At 64.1% G+C, this 10000-nt stretch overlaps 2 non-coding genes across 2 annotated transcripts; both read left to right on the top strand.

Annotated features, from left to right (window-relative positions):
- Positions 1-3573: 3573 nt before the first annotated feature.
- LOC142009794 (5S ribosomal RNA) lies at positions 3574-3692 on the top strand. The gene has a single exon (XR_012644572.1). It is a non-coding gene; the product is annotated as a 5S ribosomal RNA (ribosomal RNA).
- A 3847-nt stretch (positions 3693-7539) lies between these two features.
- On the top strand, positions 7540-7658 carry LOC142009795 (5S ribosomal RNA). The gene has a single exon (XR_012644573.1). It is a non-coding gene; the product is annotated as a 5S ribosomal RNA (ribosomal RNA).
- The last annotated feature ends 2342 nt before the right edge of the window (positions 7659-10000 follow it).

A 10000-nucleotide genomic window follows, 5' to 3' on the forward strand; every position in this document is an offset into this window, starting at 1 on the left:
TTTTTTCTCTCCAGCCTGGGACCGGGGTTGACCTGTTGTCCCTGCCGGACTTAGAAATTTTTTCTCTCCAGCCTGGGACCGGGGTTGACCTGTTGTCCCTGCCGGACTTAGAAATTTTTTCTCTCCCGCCCGGTACCGGGGTTGACCTGTTGTCCCTGCCGGACTTAGAAAATTTTTCTCTCCCGCTCGGAACCGGGGTTGACCTGTTGTCCCTGCCGGACTTAGAAAATTTTTCTCTCCCGCCTGGGACCGGGGTTGACCTGTTGTCCCTGCCGGACTTGGAGCCCCAGGAGGGGATCGGCCACCAGGTCAACCTCCGCTGAAAGCGGCCACGGTTTACCTGGTGCCCGGGGAGCGAATCGGACACCAGGTCAACCTCAGCTGAAGCGGCCGGGGTTGACCTGCTGTCCCTGCCGGACTTAGAAATTTTTTCTCTCCAGCCTGGGACCGGGGTTGACCTGTTGTCCCTGCCGGACTTAGAAATTTTTTCTCTGCCGCCTGGGACCGGGGTTGACCTGTTGTCCCTGCCGGACTTGGAAAATTTTTCTCTCCCGCCTGGGACCGGGGTTGACCTGTTGTCCCTGCCGGACTTAGAAAATTTTTCTCTGCCGCCTGGGACCGGGGTTGACCTGTTGTCCCTGCCGGACTTAGAAATTTTTTCTCTCCAGCCTGGGACCGGGGTTGACCTGTTGTCCCTGCCGGACTTAGAAATTTTTTCTCTCCCGCCCGGGACCGGGGTTGACCTGTTGTCCCTGCCGGACTTAGAAAATTTTTCTCTCCCGCTCGGAACCGGGGTTGACCTGTTGTCCCTGCCGGACTTAGAAAATTTTTCTCTCCCGCCTGGGACCGGGGTTGACCTGTTGTCCCTGCCGGACTTAGAAAATTTTTCTCTCCCGCCCGGTACCGGGGTTGACCTGTTGTCCCTGCCGGACTTAGAAAATTTTTCTCTCCCGCCTGGGACCGGGGTTGACCTGTTGTCCCTGGCGGACTTAGAAATTTTTTCTCTGCCGCCTGGGACCGGGGTTGACCTGTTGTCCCTGCCGGACTTAGAAATTTTTTCTCTCCAGCCTGGGACCGGGGTTGACCTGTTGTCCCTGCCGGACTTAGAAATTTTTTCTCTCCCCGCCTGGGACCGGGGTTGACCTGCTGTCCCTGCCGGACTTGGAGCCCGAGGAGGGAATCGGCCACCAGGTCAACCTCCGCTGAAAGCGGCCACGGTTTACCTGGTGCCCGGGGAGCGAATCGGACACCAGGTCAACCTCTGCTAAAGCGACCGAGGTTGACCTGGTGCCCGGGGAGCGAATCTGACACCAGGTCAACCTCTGCTAAAGCGCCAGAGGTTGACCTGGTGCCCGGGGAGCGAATCGGACACCAGGTCAACCTCTGCTAAAGCGGCCGGGGTTGACCTGCTGTCCCTGCCGGACTTAGAAAATTTTTCTCTCCAGCCTGGGACCGGGGTTGACCTGTTGTCCCTGCCGGACTTAGAAAATTTTTCTCTCCCGCCTGGGACCGGGGTTGACCTGTTGTCCCTGCCGGACTTAGAAAATTTTTCTCTCCCGCCTGGGACCGGGGTTGACCTGTTGTCCCTGCCGGACTTAGAAAATTTTTCTCTCCCGCCTGGGACCGGGGTTGACCTGTTGTCCCTGCCGGACTTAGAAAATTTTTCTCTCCCGCCTGGGACCGGGGTTGACCTGTTGTCCCTGCCGGACTTAGAAAATTTTTCTCTCCAGCCTGGGACCGGGGTTGACCTGTTGTCCCTGCCGGACTTGGAGCCCGAGGAGGGGATCGGCCACCAGGTCAACCTCCGCTGAAAGCGGCCACGGTTTACCTGGTGCCCGGGGACCGAATCGGACACCAGGTCAACCTCCGCTGAAGCGGCCGGGGTTGACCTGCTGTCCCTGCCGGACTTAGAAAATTTTTCTCTCCCGCCTGGGACCGGGGTTGACCTGTTGTCCCTGCCGGACTTAGAAAATTTTTCTCTCCAGCCTGGGACCGGGGTTGACCTGTTGTCCCTGCCGGACTTGGAGCCCGAGGAGGGGATCGGCCACCAGGTCAACCTCCGCTGAAAGCGGCCACGGTTTACCTGGTGCCCGGGGACCGAATCGGACACCAGGTCAACCTCCGCTGAAGCGGCCGGGGTTGACCTGCTGTCCCTGCCGGACTTTGAAAATTTTTCTCTCCCCGCCCGGAACCGGGGTTGACCTGTTGTCCCTGCCGGACTTGGAAATTTTTTCTCTCCCCGCCTGGGACCGGGGTTGACCTGCTGTCCCTGCCGGACTTGGAGCCCCAGGAGGGGATCGGCCACCAGGTCAACCTCCGCTGAAAGCGGCCACGGTTTACCTGGTGCCCGGGGACCGAATCGGACACCAGGTCAACCTCTGCTAAAGCGCCCGAGGTTGACCTGGTGCCCGGGGAGCGAATCGGACACCAGGTCAACCTCTGCTACGGCGGCCGGGGTTGACCTGCTGTCCCTGCCGGACTTAGAAAATTTTTCTCTCCCCGCCCGGAACCGGGGTTGACCTGTTGTCCCTGCCGGACTTGGAGCCCGAGGAGGGGATCGGCCACCAGGTCAACCTCCGCTGAAAGCGGCCACGGTTTACCTGGTGCCCGGGGAGCGAATCGGACACCAGGTCAACCTCTGCTAAAGCGGCCGGGGTTCACCTGCTGTCCCTGCCGGACTTGGAGCCCGAGGAGGGGATCGGCCACCAGGTCAACCTCCGCTGAAAGCGGCCACGGTTTACCTGGTGCCCGGGGAGCGAATCGGACACCAGGTCAACCTCTGCTAAAGCGGCCGGGGTTCACCTGCTGTCCCTGCCGGACTTGGAGCCCGAGGAGGGGATCGGCCACCAGGTCAACCTCCGCTGAAAGCGGCCACGGTTTACCTGGTGCCCGGGGAGCGAATCGGACACCAGGTCAACCTCTGCTAAAGCGGCCGGGGTTCACCTGCTGTCCCTGCCGGACTTGGAGCCCGAGGAGGGGATCGGCCACCAGGTCAACCTCCGCTGAAAGCGGCCACGGTTTACCTGGTGCCCGGGGAGCGAATCGGACACCAGGTCAACCTCTGCTAAAGCGCCCGAGGTTGACCTGGTGCCCGGGGAGCGAATCTGACACCAGGTCAACCTCTGCTAAGGCGCCCGAGGTTGACCTGGTGCCCGGGGAGCGAATCGGACACCAGGTCAACCTCCACTAAAGCGCCCGAGGTTGACCTGGTGCCCGGGGAGCGAATCGGACACCAGGTCAACCTCCGCTAAAGCGCCCGAGGTTGACCTGGTGCCCGGGGAGCGAATCGGACACCAGGTCAACCTCTGCTACGGCGGCCGGGGTTGACCTGCTGTCCCTACCGGACTTAGAACATTTTTCTCTCCCCGCCCCGGCCCGGGGGTTAACCTCGGGGCACACAGCTTCCCGGGTCTGACGTGCACGTCCTGTCACCTCCCGGGCCCGGCGTCCTCGTCCTCCCTTCCCCTTGGGCCGGCTCGGAGGAAGTTTTCCCTCGGCCCGGCCTCCGGGTTAATTGTTTGGGCCCGGCTGACTGAGGCCAGGCTGCTGACGCTAAAGCCCGGGGAGGCGGGGGCCTACGGCCATACCGGACCGAATGCCCCCGATCTCGTCCGATCTCGGAAGGTAAACCGTCCCGGGCCTGGCTAGTACCTGGATGGGTGACCGCCTGGGAATCCCAGGTGCCGTAGGCAGCTTTTGGCCCCAGCGGGGGTAGAGCGGGGCGTGTGTCTGCCGTGCGGGAGCAGGGAAGCCGTGAGGCCAAGGCGGCGCGACGGTCCTGGGGGGCGCTGAGGCCTTTCCCTCTGCCTGCCTGCGTGTCGGGGGCGGGGGGGCGGGCGAGGAAGCTTAGGCCCTCACCCGGTGCGGTGCGATGGCTTGGGTCGGGTCGGGGAGAGGGAAGAAAGCGTGTGTGGAGCGTTGGTGGGGCAGGTGTGTGTGTGGGAGTGCTGGGTGGGGCAGGCCGTTGAGGCGGTGGCGGTGGTGGTGTTTTTGGTGGGAGTGAGTTGGGGTCAGGTGGGTGTGGGGTCCCCCCCGGGGGGTGGATGGTCTGAGGGTTAAGGCTTGGAACGTGCGTCTTGGGGGACCGTGGGTGGAGGTTGTTGAGAGCGGGGAAGGCCCTGGGTCTCGGTTGTGGACTATTAAGCCCGGTGGAGGGGGACCGTGGGTGGAGGTTGTTGAGAGCGGGGAAGGCCCTGGGTCTCGGTTGTGGACTATTAAGCCCGGTGGAGGGGGACCGTGGGTGGAGGTTGTTGAGAGCGGGGAAGGCCCTGGGTCTCGGTTGTGGACTATTAAGCCCGGTGGAGGGGGACCATGGGTGGAGGTTGTTGAGAGCGGGGAAGGCCCTGGGTCTCGGTTGTGGACTATTAAGCCCGGTGGAGGGGGACCGTGGGTGGAGGTTGTTGAGAGCGGGGAAGGCCCTGGGTCTCGGTTGTGGACTATTAAGCCCGGTGGAGGGGGACTGTGGGTGGAGGTTGTTGAGAGCGGGGAAGGCCCTGGGTCTCGGTTGTGGACTATTGAGCCCGGTGGAGGGGGACCGTGGGTGGAGGTTGTTGAGAGCGGGGAAGGCCCTGGGTCTCGGCTGTGGAGTATTAAGCCCGGTGGAGGGGGACCGTGGGTGGAGGTTGTTGAGAGCGGGGAAGGCCCTGGGTCTCGGTTGTGGACTATTGAGCCCGGTGGAGGGGGACCGTGGGTGGAGGTTGTTGAGAGCGGGGAAGGCCCTGGGTCTCGGTTGTGGACTATTAAGCCCGGTGGAGGGGGACCGTGGGTGGAGGTTGTTGAGAGCGGGGAAGGCCCTGGGTCTCGGTTGTGGACTATTGAGCCCGGTGGAGGGGGACCGTGGGTGGAGGTTGTTGAGAGCGGGGAAGGCCCTGGGTCCCGGTTGTGGACTATTGAGCCCGGTGGAGGGGGACCGTGGGTGGAGGTTGTTGAGAGCGGGGAAGGCCCTGGGTCTCGGTTGTGGACTATTAAGCCCGGTGGAGGGGGACCGTGGGTGGAGGTTGTTGAGAGCGGGGAAGGCCCTGGGTCTCGGTTGTGGACTATTGAGCCCGGTGGAGGGGGACCGTGGGTGGAGGTTGTTGAGAGCGGGGAAGGCCCTGGGTCCCGGTTGTGGACTATTGAGCCCGGTGGAGGGGGACTGTGGGTGGAGGTTGTTGAGAGCGGGGAAGGCCCTGGGTCCCGGTTGTGGAGTATTAAGCCCGGTGTAGGTGTTGCGTACGGTGGATGTAAGGAGGAGGGCGTATGAAGTGATCGAAGAGTGGGCAAGGAAACGGGGGGAAAAATTTGGAGGTGAAGGCGGCCAAAAAAGGGTGCGGTTGACCTGGTGCCCGGGGAGCGAATGGGCCACCAGGTCAACCCCCGCTGAAAGCAGCGGAGGTTGACCTGGTGCCCGGGGAGCGAATCGGACACCAGGTCAACCTCCGCTAAAGCGGCCGGGGTTGACCTGTTGTCCCTGCCGGACTTAGAAAATTTTTCTCTCCCGCCTGGGACCGGGGTTGACCTGTTGTCCCTGCAGGACTTAGAAATTTTTTCTCTCCCCGCCTGGGACCGGGGTTGACCTGCTGTCCCTGCCGGACTTGGAGCCCCAGGAGGGGATCGGCCACCAGGTCAACCTCCGCTGAAAGCGGCCACGGTTTACCTGGTGCCCGGGGAGCGAATCGGACACCAGGTCAACCTCTGCTAAAGTGGCCGGGGTTGACCTGCTGTCCCTGCCGGACTTGGAGCCCGAGGAGGGGATCGGCCACCAGGTCAACCTCCGCTGAAAGCGGCCACCTGGTCAACCTCTGGTCAACCTCTGCTACGGCGGCCGGGGTTGACCTGCTGTCCCTGCCGGACTTAGAAAATTTTTCTCTCCCCGCCCGGAACCGGGGTTGACCTGTTGTCCCTGCCGGACTTGGAGCCCGAGGAGGGGATCGGCCTCCAGGTCAACCTCCGCTGAAAGCGGCCACGGTTTACCTGGTGCCCGGGGAGCGAATCGGACACCAGGTCAACCTCTGCTAAAGCGGCCGGGGTTGACCTGCTGTCCCTGCCGGACTTGGAGCCCGAGGAGGGGATCGGCCACCAGGTCAACCTCCGCTGAAAGCGGCCACGGTTTACCTGGTGCCCGGGGAGCGAATCGGACACCAGGTCAACCTCTGCTAAAGCGGCCGGGGTTGACCTGCTGTCCCTGCCGGACTTGGAGCCCGAGGAGGGTATCGGCCACCAGGTCAACCTCCGCTGAAAGCGGCCACGGTTTACCTGGTGCCCGGGGAGCGAATCGGACACCAGGTCAACCTCTGCTAAAGCGGCCGGGGTTGACCTGCTGTCCCTGCCGGACTTGGAGCCCGAGGAGGGGATCGGCCACCAGGTCAACCTCCGCTGAAAGCGGCCACGGTTTACCTGGTGCCCGGGGACCGAATCGGACACCAGGTCAACCTCTGCTAAAGCGGCCGGGGTTGACCTGCTGTCCCTGCCGGACTTGGAGCCCGAGGAGGGGATCGGCCACCAGGTCAACCTCCGCTGAAAGCGGCCACGGTTTACCTGGTGCCCGGGGACCGAATCGGACACCAGGTCAACCTCTGCTAAAGCGGCCGGGGTTGACCTGCTGTCCCTGCCGGACTTGGAGCCCGAGGAGGGGATCGGCCACCAGGTCAACCTCCGCTGAAAGCGGCCACGGTTGACCTGGTGCCCGGGGAGCGAATCGGACACCAGGTCAACCTCTGCTAAAGCGGCCGGGGTTGACCTGCTGTCCCTGCCGGACTTGGAGCCCGAGGAGGGGATCGGCCACCAGGTCAACCTCCGCTGAAAGCGGCCACGGTTTACCTGGTGCCCGGGGACCGAATCGGACACCAGGTCAACCTCCGCTGAAGCGGCCGGGGTTGACCTGCTGTCCCTGCCGGACTTAGAAAATTTTTCTCTCCCCGCCCGGAACCGGGGTTGACCTGTTGTCCCTGCCGGACTTAGAAAATTTTTCTCTCCCCGCCCGGAACCGGGGTTGACCTGCTGTCCCTGCCGGACTTGGAGCCCGAGGAGGGGATCGGCCACCAGGTCAACCTCCGCTGAAAGCGCCCGAGGTTGACCTGGTGCCCGGGGAGCGAATCGGACACCAGGTCAACCTCTGCTAAAGCGCCCGAGGTTGACCTGGTGCCCGGGGAGCGAATCGGACACCAGGTCAACCTCCGCTAAAGCGCCCGAGGTTGACCTGGTGCCCGGGGAGCGAATCGGACACCAGGTCAACCTCTGCTACGGCGGCCGGGGTTGACCTGCTGTCCCTGCCGGACTTGGAAAATTTCTCTCCCCGCCTCGGACCGGGGTTGACCTGCTGTCCCTACCGGACTTAGAACATTTTTCTCTCCCCGCCCCGGCCCGGGGGTTAACCTCGGGGCACACAGCTTCCCGGGTCTGACGTGCACGTCCTGTCACCTCCCGGGCCCGGCGTCCTCGTCCTCCCTTCCCCTTGGGCCGGCTCGGAGGAAGTTTTCCCTCGGCCCGGCCTCCGGGTTAATTGTTTGGGCCCGGCTGACTGAGGCCAGGCTGCTGACGCTAAAGCCCGGGGAGGCGGGGGCCTACGGCCATACCGGACCGAATGCCCCCGATCTCGTCCGATCTCGGAAGGTAAACCGTCCCGGGCCTGGCTAGTACCTGGATGGGTGACCGCCTGGGAATCCCAGGTGCCGTAGGCAGCTTTTGGCCCCAGCGGGGGTAGAGCGGGGCGTGTGTCTGCCGTGCGGGAGCAGGGAAGCCGTGAGGCCAAGGCGGCGCGACGGTCCTGGGGGGCGCTGAGGCCTTTCCCTCTGCCTGCCTGCGTGTCGGGGGCGGGGGGGCGGGCGAGGAAGCTTAGGCCCTCACCCGGTGCGGTGCGATGGCTTGGGTCGGGTCGGGGAGAGGGAAGAAAGCGTGTGTGGAGCGTTGGTGGGGCAGGTGTGTGTGTGGGAGTGCTGGGTGGGGCAGGCCGTTGAGGCGGTGGCGGTGGTGGTGTTTTTGGTGGGAGTGAGTTGGGGTCAGGTGGGTGTGGGGTCCCCCCCGGGGGGTGGATGGTCTGAGGGTTAAGGCTTGGAACGTGCGTCTTGGGGGACCGTGGGTGGAGGTTGTTGAGAGCGGGGAAGGCCCTGGGTCTCGGTTGTGGACTATTAAGCCCGGTGGAGGGGGACCGTGGGTGGAGGTTGTTGAGAGCGGGGAAGGCCCTGGGTCTCGGTTGTGGACTATTAAGCCCGGTGGAGGGGGACCGTGGGTGGAGGTTGTTGAGAGCGGGGAAGGCCCTGGGTCTCGGTTGTGGACTATTAAGCCCGGTGGAGGGGGACCATGGGTGGAGGTTGTTGAGAGCGGGGAAGGCCCTGGGTCTCGGTTGTGGACTATTAAGCCCGGTGGAGGGGGACCGTGGGTGGAGGTTGTTGAGAGCGGGGAAGGCCCTGGGTCTCGGTTGTGGACTATTAAGCCCGGTGGAGGGGGACTGTGGGTGGAGGTTGTTGAGAGCGGGGAAGGCCCTGGGTCTCGGTTGTGGACTATTGAGCCCGGTGGAGGGGGACCGTGGGTGGAGGTTGTTGAGAGCGGGGAAGGCCCTGGGTCTCGGCTGTGGAGTATTAAGCCCGGTGGAGGGGGACCGTGGGTGGAGGTTGTTGAGAGCGGGGAAGGCCCTGGGTCTCGGTTGTGGACTATTGAGCCCGGTGGAGGGGGACCGTGGGTGGAGGTTGTTGAGAGCGGGGAAGGCCCTGGGTCTCGGTTGTGGACTATTAAGCCCGGTGGAGGGGGACCGTGGGTGGAGGTTGTTGAGAGCGGGGAAGGCCCTGGGTCTCGGTTGTGGACTATTGAGCCCGGTGGAGGGGGACCGTGGGTGGAGGTTGTTGAGAGCGGGGAAGGCCCTGGGTCCCGGTTGTGGACTATTAAGCCCGGTGGAGGTGTTGCGTACGGTGGATGTAAGGGGGAGGGCGTATGAAGTGACCGAGGAGTGGGCAAGGAAACGGGGGAAAAATTTGGAGGCGAAGGCGGCCGAAAAAGGGTGCGGTTGACCTGGTGCCCGGGGAGCGAATGGGCCACCAGGTCAACCCCCGCTGAAAGCAGCGGAGGTTGACCTGGTGCCCGGGGAGCGAATCGGCCACCAGGTCAACCCCCGCTGAAAGCAGCGGAGGTTGACCTGGTGCCCGGGGAGGGAATCGGCCACCAGGTCAACCCCCGCTGAAAGCACCGGAGGTTGACCTGGTGCCCGGGGAGGGAATCGGCCACCAGGTCAACCCCCGCTGAAAGCACCGGAGGTTGACCTGGTGCCCGGGGAGCGAATCGGCCACCAGGTCAACCCCCGCTGAAAGCACCGGAGGTTGACCTGGTGCCCGGGGAGCGAATGGGCCACCAGGTCAACCCCCGCTGAAAGCAGCGGAGGTTGACCTGGTGCCCGGGGAGCGAATCGGCCACCAGGTCAACCCCCGCTGAAAGCAGCGGAGGTTGACCTGGTGCCCGGGGAGCGAATCGGCCACCAGGTCAACCCCCGCTGAAAGAAGCGGAGGTTGACCTGGTGCCCGGGGAGGGAATCGGCCACCAGGTCAACCCCCGCTGAAAGCAGCGGAGGTTGACCTGGTGCCCGGCGAGCGAATCGGCCACCAGGTCAACCCCCGCTGAAAGCAGCGGAGGTTGACCTGGTGCCCGGGGAGGGAATCGGCCACCAGGTCAACCCCCGCTGAAAGCAGCGGAGGTTGACCTGGTGCCCGGGGAGGGAATCGGCCACCAGGTCAACCCCCGCTGAAAGCAGCGGAGGTTGACCTGGTGCCCGGGGAGCGAATCGGCCACCAGGTCAACCCCCGCTGAAAGAAGCGGAGGTTGACCTGGTGCCCGGGGAGGGAATCGGCCACCAGGTCAACCCCCGCTGAAAGCAGCGGAGGTTGACCTGGTGCCCGGGGAGCGAATCGGCCACCAGGTCAACCCCCGCTGAAAGCAGCGGAGGTTGACCTGGTGCCCGGGGAGGGAATCGGCCACCAGGTCAACCCCCGCTGAAAGCAGCGGCGGTTGACCTGGTGCCCGGGGAGGGAATCGGCCA

Source organism: Carettochelys insculpta, chromosome 2, assembly GCF_033958435.1.
Source record: "Carettochelys insculpta isolate YL-2023 chromosome 2, ASM3395843v1, whole genome shotgun sequence".
Lineage (NCBI taxonomy): Eukaryota > Metazoa > Chordata > Testudines > Carettochelyidae > Carettochelys > Carettochelys insculpta.